The 25916-nt window shown below is 44.7% G+C and overlaps 1 protein-coding gene across 9 annotated transcripts in view; it reads left to right on the top strand.

Moving 5' to 3' along the window:
• GNG12 (G protein subunit gamma 12) overlaps positions 1-25916 on the top strand; it is a 126425-nt gene that overhangs the window by 45947 nt on the left and 54562 nt on the right. For 8 of the 9 annotated variants that reach the window (XM_082611951.1, XM_082611946.1, XM_082611950.1 and 5 more), the window contains exon 2: positions 4423-4475. The gene's annotated coding sequence lies outside the window, so the exon portion shown is untranslated. Of the gene's footprint in view, positions 1-4155; positions 4262-4422; positions 4476-25916 lie in introns of those variants that run through there. The other variant, XM_082611953.1, reaches the window with a different exon arrangement.

Here is a 25916-nt window from a genome sequence, read left to right as displayed (position 1 = left end):
GACATTGTTAAGCTCTCCAGTGGGTTGCATCACTCCCTGCTTGTATGAAAGAATTTGTAGAACTTATCACTGTTGGAAGTTCTCTTATTTTCTTCTTTGTATACTTGTTTATTTTCTGTTTCCTATTAAATGTAAGGGCTCCTATGTCAGGAACCTTATTTACCTCATTCACTGCTGTATCTCCAGCACCTACAACTGTGCCTGGCCCTTAATTTGCACTCAGTAAACCTCTCAAGAATAATTAAATTACTGTTCATTGTGGAAGGAGATGAGATAGCAAGATCAAAAATGCAGATTTATAATTTGGTTGTTAATATCTGAGAGGATGCTGACATCCATATCCATGGGAAGTTGGTGGTCTCTTTTATATTCTGGATGCAAGTAGGAAGGGTGGGTATTATGGCTAATTGTATTTATGTCTGAGTGGGTGGGCTGGGCGCAGTCCTGATGCAATCTCTGACATGAGCCAGAAGGAGGTCTCTTTTTCTCTAGAAGTCTATGTATGTCCTAGATGGTGAAGCTTTTTTCTTTCCTACTGTTAGAGAAAGAGGAGAGTGTCCTCCTACAAGGACTCTTATATCCATCCAAGGGAAGTGTAGGTAGTGATGGAAGGAAGCATCTTATGGAACTCTGGGGTAGAAAGTGGCACAACCACATCTGAACAGCAAAAGGAGATTTTCAACATGAGGCTGTTGTTTAAAAAAAAAAAAAAAAATGTTTGGAACATACTCATAGCCAGTTATTGGAAACCAAGAAAACTTTAGGAAATAGCATTTTCTGTCCTTTTTTCCTTGAATATTGCATTTGTTAAAGGAAAGTGTCTTTTCTGGCATTTCTTTATAGTGGCCAGCCAAGGCATGTTATTATGTAGATCCATGTGCAATGTAAAATGAAACTGATGAACTTCTTGGGGGTATGATCAAGTCAGCCATGCTCTGCATTGCTTCTGTTCCCTCTGGTATTAAACAGACCTAGGAAATGACCGTTCCCTCAGCACAGGATGAATTTAAAAGATGAAGTTAAAACTTTCTTTGTTGGGCTTCCCCGGTGGCGCAGTGGTTGAGAATCCGCCTGCCAATGCGGGGGACACGGGTTCGATCCCTGGTCCGGGAAGATCCCACATGCTGCGGAGCAACTAAGGGCGTGTGCCACAACTACTGAGCCTGTGCTCTAGAGCCCGTGAGCCACAACTACTGAAGCCCGCATGCCTAGAGCCCGTGCTCCACAATGAGAGAAGCCACTGCAATGAGAAGCCCACGCACCGCAACAAAGAGTAGCCCCCGCTCACCACAACTAGAGAAAGCCCGCACGCAGCAACGAAGACCCAACACAGCCAAAAATAAATAAATAAATAAATAAAATTTTAAAAATTTTTTAAAAAGAAAAAAAAGCTTGCTTTGTTCAAGTGCATATCTGGAGACTCTTTCTCCTGGTGTGTTTTTATTAGGCCCAAGATTGTACCCCTGGCCCCTGGCCTTCCAGTGCTGTGCCAGTGTTTTCATGTGTGTGCCTTTATGGAGCATCTGCTGTGTACCAAACACATTGCAAGGTCCTGGAAAGACAAAGATGAGTTAAACACATTCTCAACTTCCAGAGATTCTGCAAACAAGTGAACAGAGAGACCAGTAAATGAAAAACTGAAACACAGGAGCCACTTGGATTAACAGAGGGAAGTACAGGGGCAATGAGAGTAGAAGGCAGTGGGACACAGAGGGAGTCAGGCCCGGTATAGCGTTAAAGAGTCCAGGCTCTGGCACAGAAAACGAACTTATGGTTGCCAAAGAGAAAGTGAGGGGAGGTGTAAATTTGGAGTTTGAGATTAACAGATACATACCACTACATATAAAATAAACAACAAGGACGTACTGTATAGCACAGAGAACTACATTCAATATCTTGTAATAACCTATAATGGAAAAGAATCTGAGAAGAATATCTGTATATTCTTTATATATACAGTATAGAAAACTGAATCACTTTGCTATACACCTGAAACTAACACAACACTGTAAATCAAATTACATCAACTTAAAAAAAAAAAAGTGCAGGCTCTGGAACCAGGCTGTCTGTGTTTACAGTCTGGCTCTGCCATTTATAAGCTGTGTGACCCTAGGCTACTGACTTGACCTCTATGCCTCAGTTTGCTCACCTGCTAAATGGGGGTAATAACCCATTTCATAAGGTTACTGAGACGATTAAAGGAGCATGTAAAGCGCTTGAAATGCTCCATAGAAATCAGCTTTTATTATTATCAGTAGTAGTGGTACATAATTATCAGTTGAGTGACTACTACTTTACTACTGTTACTGCAGAGAAGTTGCCCCTAAGCCAGCCGAGGGAGTTCACACAGGCTCCCCAGAAGTGTTGATTTTTTAATTGAGACTTGAAGGCAGGCAGATACTGTAGAGAAAAGACGTGCTTGACAAAAAGAACACAATCTGCAAAGGTACAGAGAAGTGAGAGTGGCGGTGGGGGGAGCATTTAGGGACCCGTAAATAGGTTTGTGTGGGTAAAGGGCAAGATGCCCACAGGAGAGTGCCTGAGGGGTAGGCACGAGGTCACTGGGGCTTTGGAGACTGGGCTAAGGAGCTTGGACTTAATCCTACCACCTAGAGGAAGCCACCGAAGGATTTTCAGCAGGTTCGGGGGTCGCCTTGGGAGACTGGGAGGCAGCACCCCCAGTGGCCTTAGCCCATGGCCTGTTGATTCTAAATGATGTCCCTCACCAGCCTCCTTCCCTATCATTTGGGCAGGAAATTGATGTGTGTGGATTTGATTTTGCTCATTGGGTATGATTTCTTTGGAGGGGGGCACAGATTAATAAAGTGGAAGGATATGTTTATGTAATTCCTTTCTACTCCCTACCCCTGCTAAGACAGATACAGAGATATCTAGCTTACAGACTCATTTGAGAATCAGATGAAAGTGATAGACTCTTCCCTCAGAAAAATCACAAAGACACGATTTTCCAAAGACCCCACCTTACCCTCTCCCTGCACCCCCATCTTGGCCATCCAGACAGGCCCCCTAGATGCAGTACAGTCTTTTTGACCCCAGGCTTGCCTGTGCTTTTTGTGTTCCCACCCCAAATTATTTTAAATTTAATTTGCTTGTACATCCCATCAGTCCTCCATCTTCCATCAGTGCTATTATCTGACCATGTATGATGGGAGCAACCTTGGATCACTTGACAGTTATAATTAAAACTGAAAGTAATTATCTTATTTTGACCCGTTCAAATTTAATTGAGAGTTTAGTGGCTAAGCGCATGGGCTCCGGAGACTGGCTACGTAGATTAGAATCCCAGCTCTGTCAGTACCTTATAACCTTGAGTAATTACTTAACCTCTCTGTGCCTCAGTTTCCTCATTACAGAATGGGAATGATAATATACGTACCTCGTGAACTTATTGTGAGGATTCATTAAGGTAACATGGGAGCTTGCCGAGAACACATAGCAAGTACTATACAGTATTTGCTATTATTATGTTATTATTTCTACTAAATGACATCATGGAATGCGGTAATTAACGATGAATTCCTAAGAGCAGGAAAATAGATAAACAAAATCTCCATGTGCGTTTCACTCACTTTGGAGCCTTGCCAGTACCTGAAGGCCAAGGATAGATTCCCTAGGCCCATGGTGTCTGATACGGAAGCCACTGCTGTGGCTGTTGACTACTTGGACTGCTGCTAGCCCGAGTTGAAATGTACTGGGTCTTGAAGATTTAGTATGACAAAAAAAAAAAAAAAAGCCAAATGTCTCATTAATCATTTTTTATATTGGTTGCATGTTGAAATGATAATATTCTAAGTAAATTCAGTTAAATAAATATTAAAATTGTCATCTGTTTCTTTTTGCTTTTTTAATGTGGCCACTAGAAAATTTAAAGTTATATATGTGGCTTGTGTTATATTTCTATGGAACAGCAGGGCTTTAGGCTCACCATTATCAATAAAATAAAAAGGTGTGGTTATCTGTGATCAGGTGATCACTATTGGAAAGCCTGGTACACTCCTCCTATTGCCCTTCAAGTTATACTGGACAATCCGTTTTTTAATCGGTTCCATAAAGGGAGTCATGGCTTGGTGCTAGCAGAAGGGAGTGGAGGGACCAAAGCAAGAGCAACAACCCGGGAGGCTTCCGCTGACTTGGAGGAGTTTGGACAAAAACACTACCATTTATAGTTATCCTGGCCTCAGACTTCGAACACTCCCTGAAGGAGATGAGAGAATGCTCTCTGTTCAGGAAGTTGAAATATGTAGGCAAAAAACTCTCCCTATTCCATCAGGAGCCAGAAAAAGCTTTGCTAATCTTTAACTATAAGAATAAATATTCAATGTGATGGCAGTCACTGGGATCGAAGGCACACCCTTTCCAAATGTGATTTACTTACGGAATGCTTGTTTCATTCTATTTCAGATTCATTCCATCACCTAAAACCTGGTAACGGTGGGCCACACAGAGTCTTACTGGTAAGTGTTCTTTCATTTTTAAAACAAAGTGACCGTTTGACATTACTTTTGAAATGATATTCACACTTCTAAGTTAGATGCATCTCTACTAGTACTATGATTAGATGTCTATTTATTTACATTTTTTTTCCTCTGAAATGATTTACGATGTTTCCATGCCTTAAAAAAACAGATCAATCCATGTTCTTTTGCTAAGAACATGATCAGGGAAAAGATCTATGATTACATGCCAAATACTATTAAAATAAAAATTTTTTGTGTGTTGAAACTATTTCCAGGCCCCTGTTGATAGGCTGCTTGTTTCAAACAGTATCCAAAACAACAAAGTGATACTTCAGCCAAGGAATTCAGACAGTTCCTTGCAGTGTGTTGTAATGAAGATTGGCTCATAGCTGTAACATTAGCTTTCTTATTGCCCTATTTTTTCTCTCATCTCTCTTTAAACCTAAATGTGACTGTCATGAGATAACAGTTCTGTAGTGGTAGAAAACTTCCTTTAGAGCTGGGAAAGTAATGTACTTCTTAAGTGAAAAAGCTTCTGAGGCTTCAGGTGGCACCACTCCCTGATATGTGGTGATAGTGTTATTTGCATTGTGTATCAGTTAGCTTTTGCTGTGTAACAAACCTCTTCAAAATTCACTGACTCAAAATAGCAATCATTTCTTTATCCCATAATTCTGTCGGTTGGTGATTTGGGCTGGGCCTAGGTATGTGATTCTTTTGGTTTCAGCTAGGACCATTCATGTGTCTTCAATCAGCTGCAGGTCCAGATCACCTAGGCTGGGGGTCACCTGGCTGTCCGCTGGAGTGATGACAATGACTGACATGTGTCTCACTGTCCTGCAGGCTACCCTGAGCTTGTGCACATGGCATTTGGGCAGGGTACCAAGAGACACAGCAGATGCGTCTTGAGGCCAAGGCTCAGAACTGCCACAACATTGCTTCCACCACATTCTGTTGGCTAAAAGAAGCTATGTGGCTAGTGTAGATTCAAGAGGTACAGGAATAGATTCTACCTCTTGGTGAGAGGAGCTGTGGAATCACATTGCAGGGAGGATGGTTACAGAGAGGGGAAGATTTGTGGCCATTTTCACAATCCACCCTACAGTGTTTATGGGTCTCACGAAAACAGCTGTGATGGAATGAAAAGCGCCGGAAGAGTGAGAGGGCTCAGGTCACACTCCCATCTCATAGCCCGTCCCCTCAGCCCATTCTGATCGACAGACCCTGGGATCCTGGTCTTGCTGTCTGCCGCCTGGCATCCCGGTCAGTTCAGCAGCATCCTGGGTGGTCTTGCCAATACCAGCTTTCCACTCCCAGCCTCGCTTCATGGTACGCAGCACCGCCACACCAGTCATCCTTCAATTCAACTTTCAGGAAGTTCCTCCTCTGCTCAGAAACTGTCAGTGCCCCCATGTCATCCACCACACCAGCCTAGACTCCTCTCTGGCTTCTCCGCTTCCATTATCTGGCCCAGTCCTCTCTTGTTCAGCTCCCGCTATTCCTTTTCTTCTAGCCAGACTAACCTGTTTACCGTTTCTCCTGAGGACACCTCACGCAGCTTACCCCTCCTCTGCTTGGAAATCCTTCCCATTCTGCAGGGCCCAGTAGAATCTTCCCTTCTCTGTAATGTGGCCTTCCCTGCCTCTTCCCACCATCTGTGATCTTCTCTGCTCTGAATACTTCAAAGCCAAACACTGTCTTCTATCATGCACTCTTCTTCACCTTCGCTAGTCTTACCTCCTCAGTAGCTTTGTCAGTGCCTTGAGAGCAGAAAGTTCCATATGTCTCCCTTGCAGTACTCAGCACAGGGCCGAGAGGACAGTGGGTACTTACTCAGCCAGGACCCTGCCCCTGGTCACCCACCAGCAGCTCCCCAGGATCACATGAGGTACCTGTTGAAATACAAGTTCACAGTCCCTTCACCAGGCCGTCTACATTCATTAGGTGAACCCCAGGGATCTTGAAGCACTCAGATGATTCTGATGTAATAGCTACACAGTTGGCAACCACTTGTTGAGGAAAGAACAAGAAATTTATATGAGACTGGGGTTTGAGTCCTGGCTCTGCTACTTCTTGGCTCTAGGACCTTATAAATGTGACCTTTCTGAGCTTCAGTATCCTCATCTATAAAACGGAAATAATATTTAACTTGAGGATTGCCAAGAAGGTAAAAAAGGATGATGTAAAAGGGAATGAAGTACTGATACATGTTACAACATGGATAAACCCTGAACATATTATGCTAAGTGAAAGAGCCAGTTACAAATGTCCACATATAATAGGATTCCATTCTTATGAAAATGCAGAATAGGGGAATCTATAGAGACAAAAGTAGATTATTCATTGCTTAGGGCTGGGAGGTGAAAATGGGGGACATGGGGGGATAGCTAAAAGGTATAGGGTTTCTTTTTGGCGTGATGAAGATGTTCTAAAATTCATTCTGGCAGTGGTTGCGCAGTGCCTGTGAATGTACTAAAAAACACTGAATTGTACATGAAAATGGGTGAATTGTATGGTATATGACTTATATCTCAATGAAGTTGTTTAAAAAAAGAATAAAAAGAAGTGTTCCCTCCTCTTTAAAAAAAAAAGGATGATGTATACGCAAGTGCTTTATAAACCATAGAATGTAATTAAAATACATTAATTGATTATGGATCTGTGGCTAGCCAGTGTTTCAAAAGGGGCAGTTACCTCTGTGGTGGTAGTCATGGTAGTGATAGAGGAATAGACAGTGAGTAATCCAGTGGTGGAAGGATTAATAATTACAGCAACAGTAGTCATAATTAGTGTCTACTGTTTATCGAATGCCAACTGTATGCTGGGCACTGTGGTAACTGCTTCCCATAGAATTATTTGAAATTTACAAGAAGATCCCCTTGTTCAGTTGCATCTGTGTCATAATTACAGCCTATTCCACCATTAGTGATTTAGTCCTTTTTTTTTTTTTTTTTTTTTTTTTTTTTTTTTTTTTTGCGGTATGCGGGCCTCTCACTGTTGTGGCCTCCCCCGTTGCGGAGCACAGGCTCCGGATGCGCAGGCCCAGCGGCCATGGCTCACGGGCCCAGCCGCTCCGCGGCATATGGGATCCTCCCAGACTGGGGCACGAACCCGTATCCCCTGCATCGGCAGGCGGACTCTCAACCACTGCGCCACCAGGGAGGCCCGATTTAGTCCTTTGATTTCTCCCTCTTCATTCCTGAGAGAAATGGTTGGTTGAGCTGCTATCAACCATTGACAGCTTACCAGTGTCAAGTACAGGGACCTGTAGAAGTGTGAGCTGCTTTGATTGGTGGGAAAAGTTGGGGAAGGGAGAGCAACCAACAGTACTAGGGAGAGAGTAGGTGTGGGACGTGCAGGAATGGACCACAGGGCACCCAACTGCCTGAGGAAGGATGGAGTAGGGGGAGGGGTGTGCAGGAGGGCGGGAGGGCGTGATCTGAGACATTTGTTGACGTGACAGTTTGGCTCAGGGCTGTCTCTGGTCTAAGGCCCACCACATGCTCACCCTGCTTGCTTGGAACTTCCCCATAACAGCTATCACAACAGGCAGCATTTATAAAACTGTCCTCTATTCACTGTCTGATTTGTTGTACATTATTTTGATTGCTGTTGATCTAGTGTATGTGCCTGTCTTCTTTCAGAGAGTTTTGAGGTGGCTTTTAAGTACACATATGTTAAGATTCAGACAAAGAAGGAAGGAAGGAAATTGGTGGGGAAGGAAAAGTAAGGTGAAATCCGAGATAAGGTTAGGCCCTCAGTGAGAGCCTGTACACACACTAGCAGCCCCCGTGGTCTTGCCTCTGAGTTTCTGAGCACTCAGTACTAGGAAAACATGCTCAGTTAGGAGTCCTTGGTGGCTAGAGGATAAAAGCATGCTAGTTACTCAGAGGAAGCAAGGTTAATTGTGATTCTTTTGAGACTTAGGGTCATTTCCCCCTGGGTGCTCATGAGGAGGATGCCACATAAGGCAGCAAACAACATCCCTATAGAAATGACTGATGAGGACCACCCTCCATGTAGACCAACGATGTGTGACACCTGAATGCTACCCAAGAAGAGCCTTCCAGCCCAGGTGTGCATTTCTCTGCTGGCCTTGCTTCACCCAAGTATAAAATGTAATATTTTCAGCTGTAATAACAAGTATATATATTCATCCCTCCTCCCTCCCCTGTTATGCATGTCACAGACTGTCATGGCTCTTGATGCTCAGCCCAGACATTTGGCTATGGCCCAGACTTGGCACACGAGTTGAAATCTCCTTACCATCCCAGTTCTAAAAGAATAATAAACAACTTCCTGGGAAGTACTCAGTGAAAGTTATTTCTCCCAACTCCAAATCGTGCTATGCCCTGACTCAGTCTGCGGAGTGGCTTTTTGATGCACGGAATTTACATTGATCCTGTCCGCTGTGACCTGTGTGGCCCACTTCGCTTGCTCCACGTGTATCTCTCCTTCTGTTGTGAGCCCTGTGGCTCTACGTCATTTTAGATACCAGAGTGTTCTGTACGTTTTGAGGGAAGCAGGGCAGTTTGAGTAGCTCACTGGAATAAGATTAGTAGACTTCAAGGATGTATTGGATGGCAGCAAACTATAAACTGAGCTACTATTGTCCACTTACGTGATTTTCTTCTTCTAGTCAGTGACTTTAATAATTTTTGCAGGAGTAGTGTCTGATGGGCTGGCAGCACTGTTAAGATGAACCATCAGGGGCAGAGGGTGATATGAAAGTAATGTGCATAGGATGGAAAAAAAGCTAATTCAGTAAGGATCATTGTCAGAGAGGAGACCAGAATTCCATGAGGACTTCCCATAAATGGGAATTTCCTTTTGGGCTTTGTCTTCATTTAGATCAGGTTTCTTAGTTAGAATTATTTTGGTTGCAAGTAACAGAAGTCCAACTTAAACTAGTATCTTGACTTAATGACTAACATGTCCGTGTTCGTGTGGACTTCAGGCATAGGTGTATCCAGGTGTTCCAAAAAACATCAGGCCATTATCCTTCACTCTCTCCATCTCTTGATTCTGCTTAACTCCATCAGCTTCATTCTCAGGCAGTCTCCCCCTCAGTACGTTGCAGAGGTAGCCATCAGCATTACATTTCCATCATCTTCACGGCTGTGGATCTCAGAGAAAAGAGAGGGCCTCTTTTGTCATTGTTCTAACAATAGTACCAAGGAGGTCTTGCCCAGTTTGGATTCCTTGCCTGAATCAACCTGGCCAGAAGCAGGCAGTAGAAAATAAGCAGTATCTGCTTGGCCAGGGCTTGTTCATGTGTTCCTTGACAGAGGATGAATTGTACCCGAAGCACATGGCACAGGGTCCCTAGGAAAAAGGAGGAATTTTGTTACCAGAAGAAAGGAAAGAAAGAGCATGCCAAGCAATTAAAATTTCTAGGTACCAGAGTTCACTGATTTAGAAATTCTTAATTTGGGGTCCATTAAACTTGAAAAGTTTAAAATTAGATTCAGCTTCAGTTACATTGACTACCTATTCCAAGTTTAGTATCGTGATCGAGACTAGCAACACTGAGCATACTGAGAGGAGGAGTGTGGGTGACCCCACTGTGGGGTCACGTAGGCAGCTTTTGGCCTGATGACCTCATGTCGTGTCCCCTGGATCTAGATTATTAACCTGAAGACGATGAATAGGCTTCAATGGATCTGTAATCCATTGAATGAATCAGTGAATGGGCTTCTCTAATTATCTGCAAAATGCTGTGTATGTACTTTTTTTTTTTTTTTTACTGGAGAAAGGGATCATGCTTCCATGATTTTTTCATAGGACTTTCTAGTCCCCTACTGCTTAAGAGCAGACTTAATCAAATTGTTTTAGATTTGGCTAGCTTAATCTTATGTGTTCGTTTCTTTTCTTGGCTCAATGAGTAGAGTTTAGCGTCCATGATAAACACAGCTCCTTATGGAACAGACACAATGATGTCAGTGGCTGAGTATGTTGCATCAAATTGCATGTTGAGGGTTTTAGGCATGTATGTAAACTTTTCACAGTCGTAGTTACCATTTACCTAATGCTTTTACTCTGGTGTTCATCCTGTGCTAAGTGCTTTATGTGCATTATCTGAACTACATATTTATGTAGTCACACACACGTGACTGTAATTCTCTGAACCTCAGGTTTGTTATGGTACCACCTGCTGGAACCAGCTCCTTCGGCTGCCTTTCTGGGAACACAAGACACAGAGGCTGGCTTTTCCCTCTTCCCCGTGTCCTCTTTTGTGGGTCCACACCTCTCCACTCCCAACCCCCAGATGATAGAATCCTAGAACCCCAGAGTTGGAGGAGACTTCTGAGATCATGCAGTTCAGTGGTTTTCAAACTCGGCTCTCTGCTTTTCTAGCTCAGGGACTCCTTAGAGGGAAGGATGGAAAGATCCCAAGCCCCTATCCTGCTTTGGTCACCACTGGCTGCTGAAAACTACTCATCTGGGAGAAGAGAGTCCAGAGTTCAATGTCAGACTTGTGGTTGAGTCTGAGCTACTACTCTGCTCACCTCCCTGTGTGACTCTGGGAAAGTTGCCTTACCTCTCTGAGCCACAGTTTCCTTTTCTGTCAAAGGGGTGATAGTACCTGCCTCACAGAGCTGTTGGGGGCCTGGATGAGGTCATGTCTGTAAAGTCCTCGTCCCAGTGCCTGGTCCGCAGGCACTGCTGCAAAGGTTAGCTGTGACTAGGACACTGTACAGCGCAGCTTGTGAGACATAATTAAGACACAGCTTTATTCTTGTCTCTCACTGTGCCTTTAAAGTTGATTCACTGGGGTGTATTTTTCCCCATTTCCTGATAAAAACTTGATCAGGCCTATGACGTTTCTGGTTACTCTTAGGTAACAAAAAGTCCTACAGCCCCTATAAGTCTCTCTCTCTCTCTCTCTCTCTCTCTCTCTCTCTCTCTCTCTCTCTCTCTCACACACACACACACACACACACACACACACACACACGCATACTTTCTGGAAATTGGAAATGCTCACTTTAGTCTATGAACGGTCAGTGTTTACTCCAAGAGAAGACTTCCCTCCATCTTGCCCACCATTCCAGGCCTGCCCAGGTGAGGCGGAGAGAGAGGAAAGTTCTTACCTGACCACTGTTGTCATGCCTGGCACTGGGTTCTCTGAGCCTGGCTGGTGGGTGAATGGACTCTCTTTTGCTTTCCTGGCTGTTTCCATGGCCGTCCTGAGGACTCCCGCACCAGCACATTCCACCAGGACCTCCCAGGCTTCGGGCAGTGCCTCTCCTTCTGCTGGTTGCTACCATCCTCCAGCAACTTCTGGTTCCCATACAGATTCTCTCTTTGGGGTTCCCTCATCCTCAGTCTGAAGCCCTGGTGGGTAGAGCCTGTTTCAAAGAGACCAGAGCTGGCATTCCTGGTGCCCTTTAAGCCCCCATTAGGGGAGGGGGCGAGCAGTCCCTTTCTTCTACTCTGTCACCTTATATTGCTTCAGCTCCCCTCCCACATTTTGGTTCCTCAAGCAGGTGTCACATACCAATCCCAAAACTCGAGGAGCCCTCTTGTCTCCAGGTTTGAGATGAAAAGTGGACTCCCACCACTCCACCCACCTTGGGGAGGCCGGGAATCAAAGCATTTCTGAGGAATCTGCCCCACAAAATCCTCCATCACTTTCCACTGTCCTGAATCTGTTTATGTCCTCCTTATGGACCTTTGAGCCAGCTAGGTCAACTTCTTAGGAATTTCCATATAGTAGTTCTGGCCCCGGCTTTGGAATTTTTCCCATCTGTTGAGTCCTGTTGCCACAGTGGAAACTTCCACTTGAGCATCTTGTTATATTAACTGTTGGCCCAGTTCAAGGAACTCCTCTGCAACACCCTGAAAAGCGGTCCTTTAGCCTGTGCTTGGAAACTGTCCAGGCATGGCAAGCTCCCTACCTCCCTCTCTCCCTCCTTCCCAAGAAGCATCCCCTTCCGATTTTCAGATGCTTGGAGTTGTTAGAAAGATGCTGCTCCCGTGAAGCCAAGCCTGAGTCCCTGTAACCTTGCCTTTGATGGGATCGGAAGTGTGCATGTGAGGCTCGTCTGAGAAAATCTGCCTGGGCTGCAGGGATTCAAGTGGCAGCCAGGTTTGCACCAACACTCTGGTCTCTAAGAACACAGGGAAGCCTCTGACCTTGTCTCTGGGCCGGTTTTCTTTGCTGTCACGCCAACAGCACATAACCCCAACAGAAAGCTAGTATTGGAAACTCTGTGCTCAAGCACCATTTCTCATGCTCATTACCCTAACATCCTTTCTCTTGATCTGAGAGCTGATTTGCCTTGCTTCATGGGGGCATCTGGATCAGGGGTCCATCCACAGTTGATGAACTCTCCAAAATCAAGCCCTTGCCGAATGTGCCCTAGTGCCCTCCAAAGACACCCCATCCCTGCTCTTTTGCAGTTTTTCTCATATGTTTAAGTGTCCTTTGGACTCAGCTGGTTGGTTTGCCTTCTCCCCAGCATTGTGAACTGGGCCTCTCTGCCAGGTGACCTTCTTTGTCATGTGCAAGTTGGGCCACTGTGACGGTGGATCCCACAACAAGTCGATGACTCTGTGTTTATGTTCCCCACCCCATGGTGAAGGCAGCGTCTCAGATGAGCAAGCGACATGTGCTAGCAAGACTCCTGGGTCGGCTAAAGTTGAAGTCACTTTGGGGACAACGGCCTAAGAAAATTCTAAATGCGTTTTGGGTCGTTCCATCATGGACTGGTTCCCCTGGCAAGTCTCAACCTTATGTGTCCAGATGTGAACCTGGTTTACATGCTAGTGTTACTTTTCATGCTGTCTACAAAGATGGTGAGGTGCAGCTCCCTCCCTCTCTCCCCAACCCCTGTGCCCTCCCTCCTGCCCCAGATGATGCTGGAGACAGAGGCCCGGAGGGCAGAATTCATCTCCCCTAGCACTGCTCACCTGTCTTCTTCTCTTGGCATGAAAGAATACAGTGATTTTTACTAGGCCATTCAAAAATCTCTCTATATGAAATAGCTAACGGGCCGTTACTGAAAACAAACTTTCTATCAATATTTGTGTGCGTTTTACAGTAGGGAGGTGGCATAGTATAAGCAGAGAGACTAGAGTTCAGACCATTCCTCAGCTGCTTGAGATGCTTTGGGCAGAGTGGCTTAGCATCTTTGCGCTTCAGTTTCGTCATCTGTTAAATGGGGATAACGACAGTTGCCTTGCAAGAGGGCTCTATTAAAGGAACCAATGCATGTAATGAATTCAGCACAGTGGCCTGTCACATAGTATATATTCAATAAATGGGCTATTATCATTGTTTGCATTTGACTGTTGTGATGATTTCTAAAAAAACTTTTAAAGCTTGAAAACAAGTGTCAATCCTCCAGCAATAGTTGAGCAAGTCACTTACTCTTAAAGTCTCAAATTTCACATTAATAAGTGGAAGATAATCCTTTACCAGGTTATTGAGAGAATTAAGTGAAATAATCTATATGAAATGCTCAGCACAGGCCTGGCACATAGTAAGCACCCAAATAATGGTGGCCATTAAATAATATATTCCCATCACAATATTAGCTCCATTTTACAGATAAGAATTTGCAGGACACTTTTTTCCTTGTGATAAATGGCTTCATGAAGACACTTTTATATGTAAGAAGTTGTTCTCACTGTTTTGTTCAAGAAAGAACATTTAGCAGCTGGTTTGCTTATAAGTACCAAACTGTAGCATCTATGAAAGTAAGCTATATAACTAAACCAAATGGCTTTCCATTTTTTTAGGCTTTGCCTCATTTCCTTGTTAAGTTTTGAGTAAGTGATTTTGCCACTAGATTAGGAGAGTTTATATATTATTTTTACAAGTCCCGTGGAAACATGCAAGCATAGCTATATTTAGCTAGATACTCTAAATTCACATCAATTTATTTTGTGCTCTTGCAATAAAGATGCATGGTGGGCACCTTCCTGGCATCCGAGGAGGTCTTGGAAGGGGCCATGGAGGAGAAGACAGGGCCAGACTCTAACAAGATGACCCAAACTGGAGATCGGGGCTTGGTCAGGAGGGTGGCAAGCTGGCCAGGGCGGAGCAGGGATTGCTGACAGGGAGGTTTTCTCCTCTCACAGGGCAATACCTGCACTCCATTGAGCAGTTCGTCCCTAGGGTCCTCTTGGAGCAATGGGCAGTCCTGAGCAACAGAGCTCCTATCCCTTGCTTCCTACTGACCAGGTGCCCGTGCTGCACCAAATACCAGGGGCAAAGAATGGTGATGACATCATTATTTGTTGGGCTGATTCTGAAGTTTGTGTCACTCATGCCTGGACACCTTCCGTGAGGAATGATCCAGGTGAGCAGGAAACCTGTTCATAGGTTGGGTCTGACTTACTCACCCCTGCAGACAGACAGTTCAGCAGTAATCTTCCTTGATGTGGAAACCTGAAATGTGGCTGGGAAGCCAGAAAGAAGGGAGGGACGGGTAGGGGACCAAGCAGTGGGGCCACTTGAGTTGGTGGGTCAGCAAGTGTGTATGGAGCATCTGCCATGCGTGTGGGCAGGATGAAGAGGGAGCGGAACCGAACCTCCTGCCTTCTTCCTTGCCCAGCTCCGTAGCCCACTCCCTGAGGCAGGGACTGAACCAACGCACGTGGCCTTAGAGAAACCCCCCATTGCCATTTTGTGGATAAGGCTCACGAGAGCCCCCTGCCCGCCATGCATGCTGAACTCCAGGGCCCACGAAGGAGCTGATGGTGGTTATGAAGCTTAAGCCTCAGGATCTCTCATTGGCAAGGACCCCTTCTGAGGTCCTATAGCTCATTCCTAATTTTGCATTCTTTTTTTAAAGAGGACCCCAAATTGTATAAGGCTCAGGATCCACAAAAAACTGGATCTGTCCCCGGACCTGGGAGAATGAGCACAACGCTCCACGTCTTTCCCTCCACCCCATTTTGCCTTCAGCAAGACGCTAAGACTCCAATTTGCTTCTGAACTCAGGAACAGGCTTTGGCCCTGTGTGTGTGTGTGTGTGTGTGTGTGTGTGTGTGTGTGTGTCCTCTGCTGCGGCTTGACCCAGCTAGACCTGAGTTCCCTCCCAGAGCTCCTAACCCCATGAGTGAGGGGGAGGGAGGCCCAGCCAAGAATTGCTGTCTGGGCTTCTTCCTGGCCACCAGACACCCTCCCCCGGGGTGGAAAGGTCCCACCGTTCCTGCAGGAAGGCAGGGCGGGTGCTCTCAGCCCTCCCGTGGCTTTGTGGTTGCTGGGACGGAGGCCCTGCAAAGGAGCCGGGCAGGAGGGAGCCAGCCCTGTGTGAGGCATCAGCTGGCTAAAACAGGCCTGGTGGAAAATTCTCCTTTAAGAAAAAAAAAAAAAAAAGTAATATCCTTGAAACTGTATCAGCTTCGGCAAAACCATAACTCTGATCTCAAGTTTTGGGAGAATGGGCCTGCCAACCTACAGGACTGTGCTGATAATGTGTGCTGGCTTGCTCTCAGCCATAATCATGTCCCTTCCCTCTCATGCTGCACAAGGGCTGGAGTGCTTTGCTAATCAGTCAGGATTAAATGTACTGAGAAGAAGCGAAAGGAGGGGAAGGGCCCTTTTTGTATGTGAACGTCTTTCTACCACTATGCAAAAGGATACCCAAGTTTGAAAATAATTTTCTCTTTCAGTCAAATGCTGGCCAACTTCACCCCCTGGTGGAGAAGTAGAGAACTGTGTAAAATGAGCCATCAGGCATCATTGTCATGACCGATAATCTGGAAATTCTCAGCCTGTGATGAGTTAGGACAGTGAAAGGGGCTGGGTGTATAAGGTTTTTGGGTTTGGGGGTGGGTTTTTTGCCTTGAAACAGTTATTCTAACCTTAGGGTTAGATTTTTTTTTAATATCTGTAAAGAGCAAAATGGTTAAAATGCCACTAGGTTTAAGGCTCACACCTATTAAACTGCAGTGGACTTTTTTGCCAAAGCTCTGCCACCAGTGCTAGTTATGGCCAATCCTTACCAGTCTGTAGGCTTCTTTTACTCCTTGAGATTGTGGCAGAGACACAGAACCAACCAGAAAATAGGGATTTCAGCCACCAACTGTGTATCTACTAGTGATCCTGACTTTCAGACTCCAGCTCACCACTGCCCACGTTGAAGTCTTTTGCTTTAGTGCTGCTAGTTTAAATTATTTGCCTTAGTTCATTTACACTTACTGCTAACAGCTTCCAGAAAGTCAGATTTGGGCTAACTAGGTGATAGCTATTTCACTACTATTTCCTGCATATTTTTAAAAGGAAAATGCAAAACAGAAGGATAATGGTTGAAATATAAAAACCTTCCCGTATATGTCATCTTCTGTTGAAATATGATTTTATCCTGACACCTTTATCAATCTTTTGTTAATTACTCAACTGCTTTTAATTACCGGAACTGACCTGATTGTTCAGCTTCTGTTGTGTCTTCAATAACAAGAGCCTTCCTAATAGAAATCTCATCTGCTATCTTTCATTCACCAAGTGGTAGTTCGTGTCCCTGGTGAATGTTTATCATCTCCATTGTCCTGGATCTCCATCCCCCAAGTGGAGGATACAATCGTAGTGTTTATATTAGTAATGCTCTTAATAGTTGTTTTTTTTGTTTGTTTGTTTTGTTCTTTTTTTTAAACCTTTCTCTGCTCTCAGAAACCTTAGGTGCACTTCAGATTTGAGAGCCTGGCATTGTAAGAGGCTGTTTGTTACTCATACATCAGATTAATTGCCTTGGGGCTGTTTTTCCTCAAAAGAAAGATGTGAAAGAAAATGAATATGCACACACACCTTGTAGGTTAATGTAATTGTTTTCAATATTTAATAGAGTTTTCTAATGATTATTGATCATATTTTTATATAGTCTAATTTTTTATCTCACGAAATTTTTATGTAAGAAAAACAATTTTTTGATGGTATCATCTGCTTTTTCCCTGAGTGTATGGAAACCAGTTGTCCTAAGCACTAAATAGGCATTATTTTGGGCGGGGGGGTATATTTCTCCCAGGATTAGTTCCTGGGACAATCCTCTAGTTTCTTGCCTTTTGACTCACTCTGACACAACCCAGAGGAGGGAATGGGCCTGGGGAGCTGGACTTGCTGCTGGCCCAGCCTCAGGCCACAGCACAGACTGGTTGCTTTTCTTTCCTTGCTCATGGCTGCAGCCACCACCCCAGTTATTTGAGGAGATTACACACACACCCACACATACACACACACACACACACACACACACACACACACACACACCTTTCTCTCTTCCTGGCCATCTGTCCCCTTTCCACTGTTGAAACTGGCCATTAATCTAATGTTGAGACAGCCTGACTCATTAATGATTCCTTGATGTCCAGGTAACTGCAAGGCTGAGCAACATCAGAATGGTTTGTAAGTTCCCTCTAATTTCTGGGCATTTTCAAGCTTTCATTATTATTCACAAATGGCCACAGCCTGAAGTTCAGACTCTGCTGACCAGGACGAACAGGAAGGAGAAGGGCACACTTCAGAAATGCATATTTGGGCTTGGTCGATCTGGGGGTTCATGTTTTTGGTAAAGGGCAGGTTTTGCAGACATTTTGAGGATAGTCGTGATAAGTATCATGGGATGGAACTGGAGAGGCTCCCTTCTTCCTCTGTGCGTCCCAGCTGCAGCCATACTGCCTCTGTGTCTGTCTCAGCCCCAGGCTCTTGCCTGCTCCATCTGGAGCGCCCCCTCTCGTTATTTGATACCAGGGTATTTCATAGCCCTTAGAATAATCTGTATTACCATGTTTATTTCTTTACACGAGAGCTTGATGTCAGCACCTAGAAGAATACTTACACAAAGCAGACACTCTGAAAATTTCTTGAATGAATGACGGAACACACAAACAAAAGAATGAACAAGTGAGCAAACGAACACATGTATTCAGGGTCAATCATGAGAGGAGCAGTGCTGTTTGTAACCATACTTTAAGACAAAAAAGCTTACTGAAACAGCAGTGCAATATTATTTTTTGTCTCCCTAAATTAAAATATATCTTATAATATGCCAGTGTGCAAGGCCGGTTATCAGTTGTGGGACTGCACGTTGACAGCAGCATCTTAGAAAAAGTTGTTAATATCATATCCTTAAATATAGAAGTGAATGGAATGGAGAAAGGCCAATAGATAGTTGGTAGGTAGAAAGAGAAAGAGCTTCATTTTGCAATTATAGCAAAATTATAAAAGAGCCCAAGATTCTGCAATCAGGAAATGCCTATGTAAAATGGAATCTTACTGAAATCATTAAAAATTATGTGTATTCACTTCTATGGGCTAGAAGTGCAAAACCTGAATCTGATCAGGAAGAAACAGCTGACAAACCCAAACTGAGGAGCGTTCTACAACATAACTGGACCTTTACTCTTAGAAATATCAACTCCGTGAAATATCAGTACAAAGACTTAGGAACCGTCCCAGATTAAAAGAGATTAAAGAGATAAGACAGTTGAATACCGCGTAGAATTTTGGATTTTCTTTTGCTGTAAAGGACATTATTGGGAGAATTGCCAAAATCTGAGTAAGGTTGCAGATTGGATAACAGCAGTATATTAATTATAGTGAGGTTGTTTAAGAGAACTCCTTGATGATGCAGTGGTTGAGAATCTGCCTGCCAATGCGGGGGACACGGGTTTGAGCCCTGGTCTGGGAAGATCCCACATGCCGCGGAGCAACTGGGCCCATGAGCCACAATTACTGAGCCTGTGCGTCTGGAGCCTGTGCTCCGCAACAAGAGAGGCCGCGATAGTGAGAGGCCCGTGCACCGCGATGAAGAGTGGCCCCCGCTTGCCACAACTAGAGAAAGCCCTTGCACAGAAATGAAGACCCAACACAGCCATAAATAAATAAATAAATAAAATTTAAAAAAACTCCTTATTTGTAGAAAATACACACTGAAGTATTTGGGGGTAAAAAACATCATCTCTCTCTCTTCCGCCCTGCCCACCCCGCCCTCAGAGGGGGAGTACAGGGAAATTAAAGTAAATATAGTAAAATGTTGACATTGGAGGAATCCAAATCTGGGTGAAGGGTATCAGAGAATTCTTTGTACTATTCCTGCAACTTTTCTCTAGGTCCGAAATTATGTCAAAATAAAAGTTTTAAAACAGGATGCTTATGAAGAGATTATAATCACTTTAGGAAATGCCACTGCTGAAAAGGAGCAAAACATAAAATTGTATAATAGAGTGTGATTTCAGCTACTTTAAAAACTCATAGAGAAAAGATAAGGAAATATAGCAACATGTTAACTTTCGTTATCTTGTATCCATGTTAATGTATCTCACACGTTTTTCTCTAAGTAGCATGCATTTCTTGAAAAATAAGGAAACAAAACTTCTCAAGAAAGATAATGGCTAACTCTCAAAGAAAGAAGACCTGAGTGGATCTTGTTCTTTGTGTCTTTACCACCATGCGCTTCATTCTGGTAGAAGGATGCCGTATATGTATGAATGTACACACATACTTCTTTAAACTTTTGTTTTTCTTTAATGACATTTCAAAGGAAATCCTATATTGGGCAGGAGCTGAAACGAAATGACCTCTTAAGCCTCGTCCAGCCCTGGAATTCCTTGCTCTACTTTCCAGTTCTTTGCAAGTCAGTACCTCTGCAATCCAGACAGGGTGCTGGGTACTGAGTGCATAAGGATGGGTAAGCCACCCAGTCCATATTCTGTGTTCACAGTCCACAGACAGACAAACCAGTGATTTCGATCTTGTGCTAGGTACTATGGAAGCATGCAGCTCTTATGATGGGCGGACCTGGCTTGCGTCAGGGGTGATGGTTGGGCAAGGCAGGCATGGATCTCTAGACCTAGAAAGTTAAGTGAGATTTTGCCATTCGGAGAAGGGTAGCAGAGCATTACAGGCTGAACATTTCAGTGTATCTAGCATTATGTCCTCACTCTGGCCCACTGGAGTGTCATTCTGGAGACCCTGGCCAGGGAGGTGAGGGTTTTACAAAACTGGGAAGCTCCAGGTCCCACAGGGTCTGCTTTCCCAGGTTTAGGGGGAAGTGGTCCTGCTGCAGGAAGCAGGAAGAGCTCCCTGTGGCTCTGGAGCAAAGGCCCCCCATGAACCCAATGCCTCCATTTGCAGAATCACTGTGGGAGTTTGCCTGATCGCTCCCACCACGGATACAGCATAGATACACCAGGGAGGACAGAATAGAGGTGAAGGCAATACCATGTTGGAGAGTTTGCTGATCTCTGATGTACTCAGTGGAACTGCTGGAACGTGCTTTATTCATTTGGTATCAGAAATAAAGCCAAGGGGTTGGTCTGCCTGCACATGGCCTCGCAGGCTCTGCAACTGTTTTTGGAGTCCCAGAGTTACCCCGAAAACAATGTTGTTGTTGAGAAGTGTGCTCCTTATTTTCCTGGACAGTAACTGCTCTTTGAACCATTGTTTGCTTGGGCCCATTTTCCATTCTAGTCCTCAGAGCCTGAGGACACCAGTACGTAAGTATTTTTAATCCACCATGTAACTAGATCAGAGACAAAGTAGTGGTTAACAATCCTACACCTGGTTTGGGTTGGAAGCTTCTCTCCATTTATCTTGCAACCTTCTTTTTTTTTTTTTTTTTTTTTAACCATTTTAGAGCATGATTTTTTTTACTCAGGTATTATTTCCATTTTAAACATATCTCATAGTTTGGAAAAAGGATTGCACGAGCTGATATTAATTCAGGATGTAACATATAGTAAGCATTTGATAGCTACCAGTTATTATTAATAAGCATTGATTAGCACTGTGTATGAAGAGAAAGCCCTAGATTCTTGGTTAAGTGACGTGGTTTCTAGTCTAAGCTCTACCCCAAAAGTCCTACAAGTAAAAAGAAACAGCTGGAAAGAGGCCTTAGAAATCTTTTAGCATCTAGTCCAACAACCTCATTTTCAGAAACTTAGAAAGGTTTATTAATCATAGCTTACATGTTCTCCCACTCATTTTTTTAAAAATAAATCTATTTATTTTTATTTTTGGCTGTGTTGGGTCTCTGTTGCTGTGCTTGGACTTTGTTGTGGTGAGCGGGGGCTACTCTTCGTTGCGGTGCGCAGGCTTCTCATTGGGCGGCTTCTCTTGTTGTGGAGCACGGGCTGTAGGTGTGCGGGATTCAGTAGTTGTCTCCCACTCATTTTTAAAGCAAGAGTAATAATCACAGAATAAGTCCTTGATTTATATTAACTAGTGTTGTCATGTTGAGTCCCAGTTTTATTATCTTCCCCTCTCGTTGGACTATGAAGATAGACTTGTCCTCCTTGCTTACTGTCATGTCCCCACCATCTGCCACAGCAGTGGGCATGTAGTAGGTGCTCAGCCAATGTCTGTTGAATGATTGAAGGAAGCATCTTGCTGAAGGTGGAATTTAGGCAAAGTCTGAATCAGAACCATGTCCTAACTCTAGGGTGCGTGTTTTCCACACTGTTCATGTTGGCTTCCTTCTCCCTTTAACTTTAGGCAACGCGCTTCATTTCTCTCTTTCTTCACCTTGGATTTGATATGTCAGGTCCCTCCTGCCTTTTGGGAAGACCTATGGTTGTGTGCTTGAATGGCCACTAGGTGGCAGGGTTGGACAAAGGGAAAAAAAAAAAAAGGACCGATTGCCCTACCAAGAGAATAATGGGAGTGATCTTATACCCTTATAGCCTTGGATGAGTTGGGGGGACTTACCTTGAGAGGGAGGCAGGTATCCCAGAGTTTGTGTGCATGGATTTAGGTTAGCTCTGCTCCCACCAGCGGACCTCAGACACCCTGAAACTTCCCCAGGGCCCTCGTTTCAGCAATGTCATGCATATAACATTCTCAGCACTTTGCCAGGGTAGAGGAAGAGCTCTACAAGGTTAGCAGCTATGAGTCTACTTCTGGTGTATGATACCATAGAACACCACTTTGCTGTTCCCTGCCAAGCCAAGTGGACAGGCCTTAGAAGCATTTGCAGGAGAAGCACGTGTGCCTTGCTCCCTGTTTTACAAAGCCAGAATTTTAAATAGCTGCTTAAAGGGAAGAGTGGATGGCATGTCAGTATCAGGTTAAAGGGAAGCCTAGAATATTTGGAAGGACATCAGAACTCCTGAGAGAGTCACTGTGGAGCTTACTCAGTACAAAGCACAGTGTTTTGCGCATAACTGGGTGGAAGGGGGTGATGGGGGGGATAGTCACAAAATGTCCTTTGCTCAAATTGTTCAAAGAAAGAATTTCTTTGTTGCATGCACTGTGAGATCCAGGTGTCTTATTTTTATAATAATTTGGGGAGGATCTTCTAGGAATAGCAATGACTAGCATTCATTACGCAACTTACTATGTGCAAACTATTATGCTAAACACCATACATTCATTATTCTATTTCATCCTTACAACAGCCCTATGAGGTAGGTTTGGTTATTATGCCCATTTTATAGATGAGGAAATTGAGGTGCAAAAAGAGTATAATAAGAATAGCCAACAGGTATTGAGTACTTACTTACTAGAGGTCAGGAGTTACTCTAAGTGCTTTAAGTATCATCCTTACAACCATCCTATAAGGTAGATGGTATTATTACCTTCATTTTACAGATAAGGAAACAGGCACAGAGAGGTTATGTAACCTTGTCAAGGTCACACAGGGAGTGAGTGGAAGTCAGAACACAAACCCTAGCCCACTTGATTCCAGAGTTGTTTGTTTGTTTGTTTGTTTACCTCTGTACTATGCTGTCACCCACAATGCTTTGTGTGCAGTAGGAACGTGATAAGTGTTTATTGAATTGAATAGTTCTCAGACTATAATTAGCCAACACAGAGAAGCCTCCCTAAGGAAGAACTATACAGGTCTTCACACTCCCACTCAAAACCACACCGGCCTCCATTAGTATTATGGGATACATATGCAGCTCCACGAGCTGGATTTTGCTCCTGACCCCTTGTTGGTAGAAAGATACTCTTTCATTGGAACAGTGAGGAAAAGGCTGTCATTGTGGCAAATGTTTCCAGGAAACACTTCCACGGGGAGCATCTCAGCGCATTTTATCTGCTTCACGCTTTTCTGGCAGGTGTTTCTTGGGCTTGTTTGTTCTGGTAGAGTGGTGTCTGGCAGCATCTCTTTAGCCTCAAAAAGCCAAGGCCGGAGGGTTGCAAGGTGTCAAGCCAGCCCTGGAGGTTGTACCATCCGTGTGTGCACCCAAGCAACCCTCGGACAGGCCCACTCCCTGGTCCTGACGCCCGGCTGGTGCCAGGGGACGTGAGCAGCTGAGGGGACCCGCTGCCTCTGTTAGTGAGCTGACCGCTGAGACCGGCCAATATTTTTGGTCATCATGGTGCTGATGAGGTCTTAGGAAGCCAGGCCTCATAAATCATTCTAAGGTTATAATAATTCAGTCCCAGGGCTTTGCTTGCTTGTTTTTTTATGTGTCATGTGTCACTACAATAGGAAACCCAAAAGAAGTTAGACTAAAACCTCCTCCTCAGACCTGTGGCTCTGAGCACGGAGACTTGGTTTTGGAACCCTCCGTCCGCTGCTGCTTCCCTGTAAGTGAACTGTGCCGTCTTGAGTCTTCCTCAGAACTTCTCAGCGTCTCTGTGGGCGTGTGTGAACTACAGGCCCTGGGTTCAACCTTCTCGAGGAAAGCAATGATTTCTCTCTGAATATTTCTCCCTTGAAATAGAAGATGTTTTTTCACTGTAACCAAAAGTATGCATGTCAAAGGAGACACAGGGAGAGTTTGGAGCTGCTGGAGGGGGAGGCCATGGAGCAAATTCCCCGAGCAGGCAGAGGTGGAAGGTTGAGCGCACAGGTTGAAGGGCTCCCATTTGTCGTTGCTCCTTCGGCCGCATGACTTGTCACCTTCTGGCCATGCTGGTTTTGTGCTCACCTTCCCAGGGTGTAGTTGGAAGTGGGTGGATGTCTGCTGTGTGTCATTAACAAAGCTACTAGACACTTTCAAGGCAGAAGAGGTGAAAGTGAGCGGCCGAAGGTGATGCCCGGCTCAAGTGGGTATTTTCCCGTCTCCTGCCTGGAGTAGTGCTTCCTGCCTGTTCTCTCATAATGGCTCACCTAGAAACGTCACACCGTGGTAGGGAGGAAGATGGCCCCAGCTCGAGGCTCTGGACAGCCAGGCCCTGCCTGGCTATCTGGGGCTGATGCCCACCTGCACCTTAACCAGGCAGACTGGCTGAGAGGCTCTGAGCTAGAGAATCGTCAACCTCCAAATGCAGATTACCCCTGTGCTCGGTTATCCAGGACCCTTAATTTACCAAACCCTTTTGCTGCCCAAAGTTGGAAGTTCAAGGCAGGTGTTTGATTTTAGAGATTCTGAGGTCCAGCCCCTTCATGGGACTTTTAAAAAAAACTGAGGGTCGAAGAGGCTTGAGCTGGGTCACTGTGTTGGGACCAGAATCGTCCCTGCGGTGCACGTAACCATGGGATAGGTGTGAATGAAGGGGCATGACGTCACACACGCACGGGCATGTGTGCACACATGTACATCCATATACACACATACACACACGCCAGGTTCAACAGGGCTACTCTGCTTCTTTTAAAGTATCAGGTTCTCTTATTTCATTCTAACAAAGAGTTTTACCAGCAGGTAGAAATTTTAAACCACTAGGCTGTGCCATGTTGCCTCCAACTCAAACCCATTCTCTGTCCTGAATTCAAAAGATGGGAGGCTTGGTATCCAGAGCGCTCACCCTTTGGGCAACGTCCACGGTACCACGAGCTCTTAAAGACCCATGCCTGATGTCATTCGTCATCAACCTGTTTCTAGCCTGAGAGGAGACCTCTGTTATTCCGCAGTAAATTACTGCAGCAGCCTCCCAACTGGTCTCCCGGAGTCCAGCCTTGCCTCTTGCACCCCATAATGTAGCCAGAACGGGCTTGTTATAAACCACAAGCCTGATCATGCTACTCCTTTGTCCTCCTTTCTTTGTGCCCCTTCGATTAACTAGCTCCCCCGCTGCATTCAGGTGCAGCATAAATGTTCCTCTTGGGGGGCCTCCCTGACTCACCAAGTCTGGCCTGGGCATCCCTGTGTACCCTCCACCTAACCTCTTATAACACTGACCACACTGTTTGGAAGTTGTCTGTTTTTCGCCACCCACCCTGCAGGTGCAAAGCCTCTTAGGACAGTGGGCCTGTCTTATCTGTGGTTGTGACCCCAGGGCCTGGCACAAACAAGATGGGCGTTCAGTGTGCACTCAGCAGGCACGTCTGCTGCTTGAACTTTAGTTTTTGCTTCATTCTCCAATGCCTGGCTCTGCTTGTTGTTCTATTTTAAAGTCTTAGCATCTTGGTGGGATCAAGGCTCTCATACAAACAAACAACAACTTAACCACTAGTGATGTCCCAGGACCAGGATATATTTAGTTTGTTCATAATTACTGTTCATCATTATAAGCCTAGGACACTATAAAAGTCTTAAGTGCCCTCGACTCATCAGAGGCAAATTATTCATTTAGCAAACATTTTGAGTGTCTAC

Source organism: Mesoplodon mirus (assembly GCF_964341445.2).
Source record: "Mesoplodon mirus genome assembly, chromosome: 3".
Classification (NCBI taxonomy): domain Eukaryota; kingdom Metazoa; phylum Chordata; class Mammalia; order Artiodactyla; family Ziphiidae; genus Mesoplodon; species Mesoplodon mirus.
This window is presented reverse-complemented; position numbering and strand designations above follow the sequence as displayed.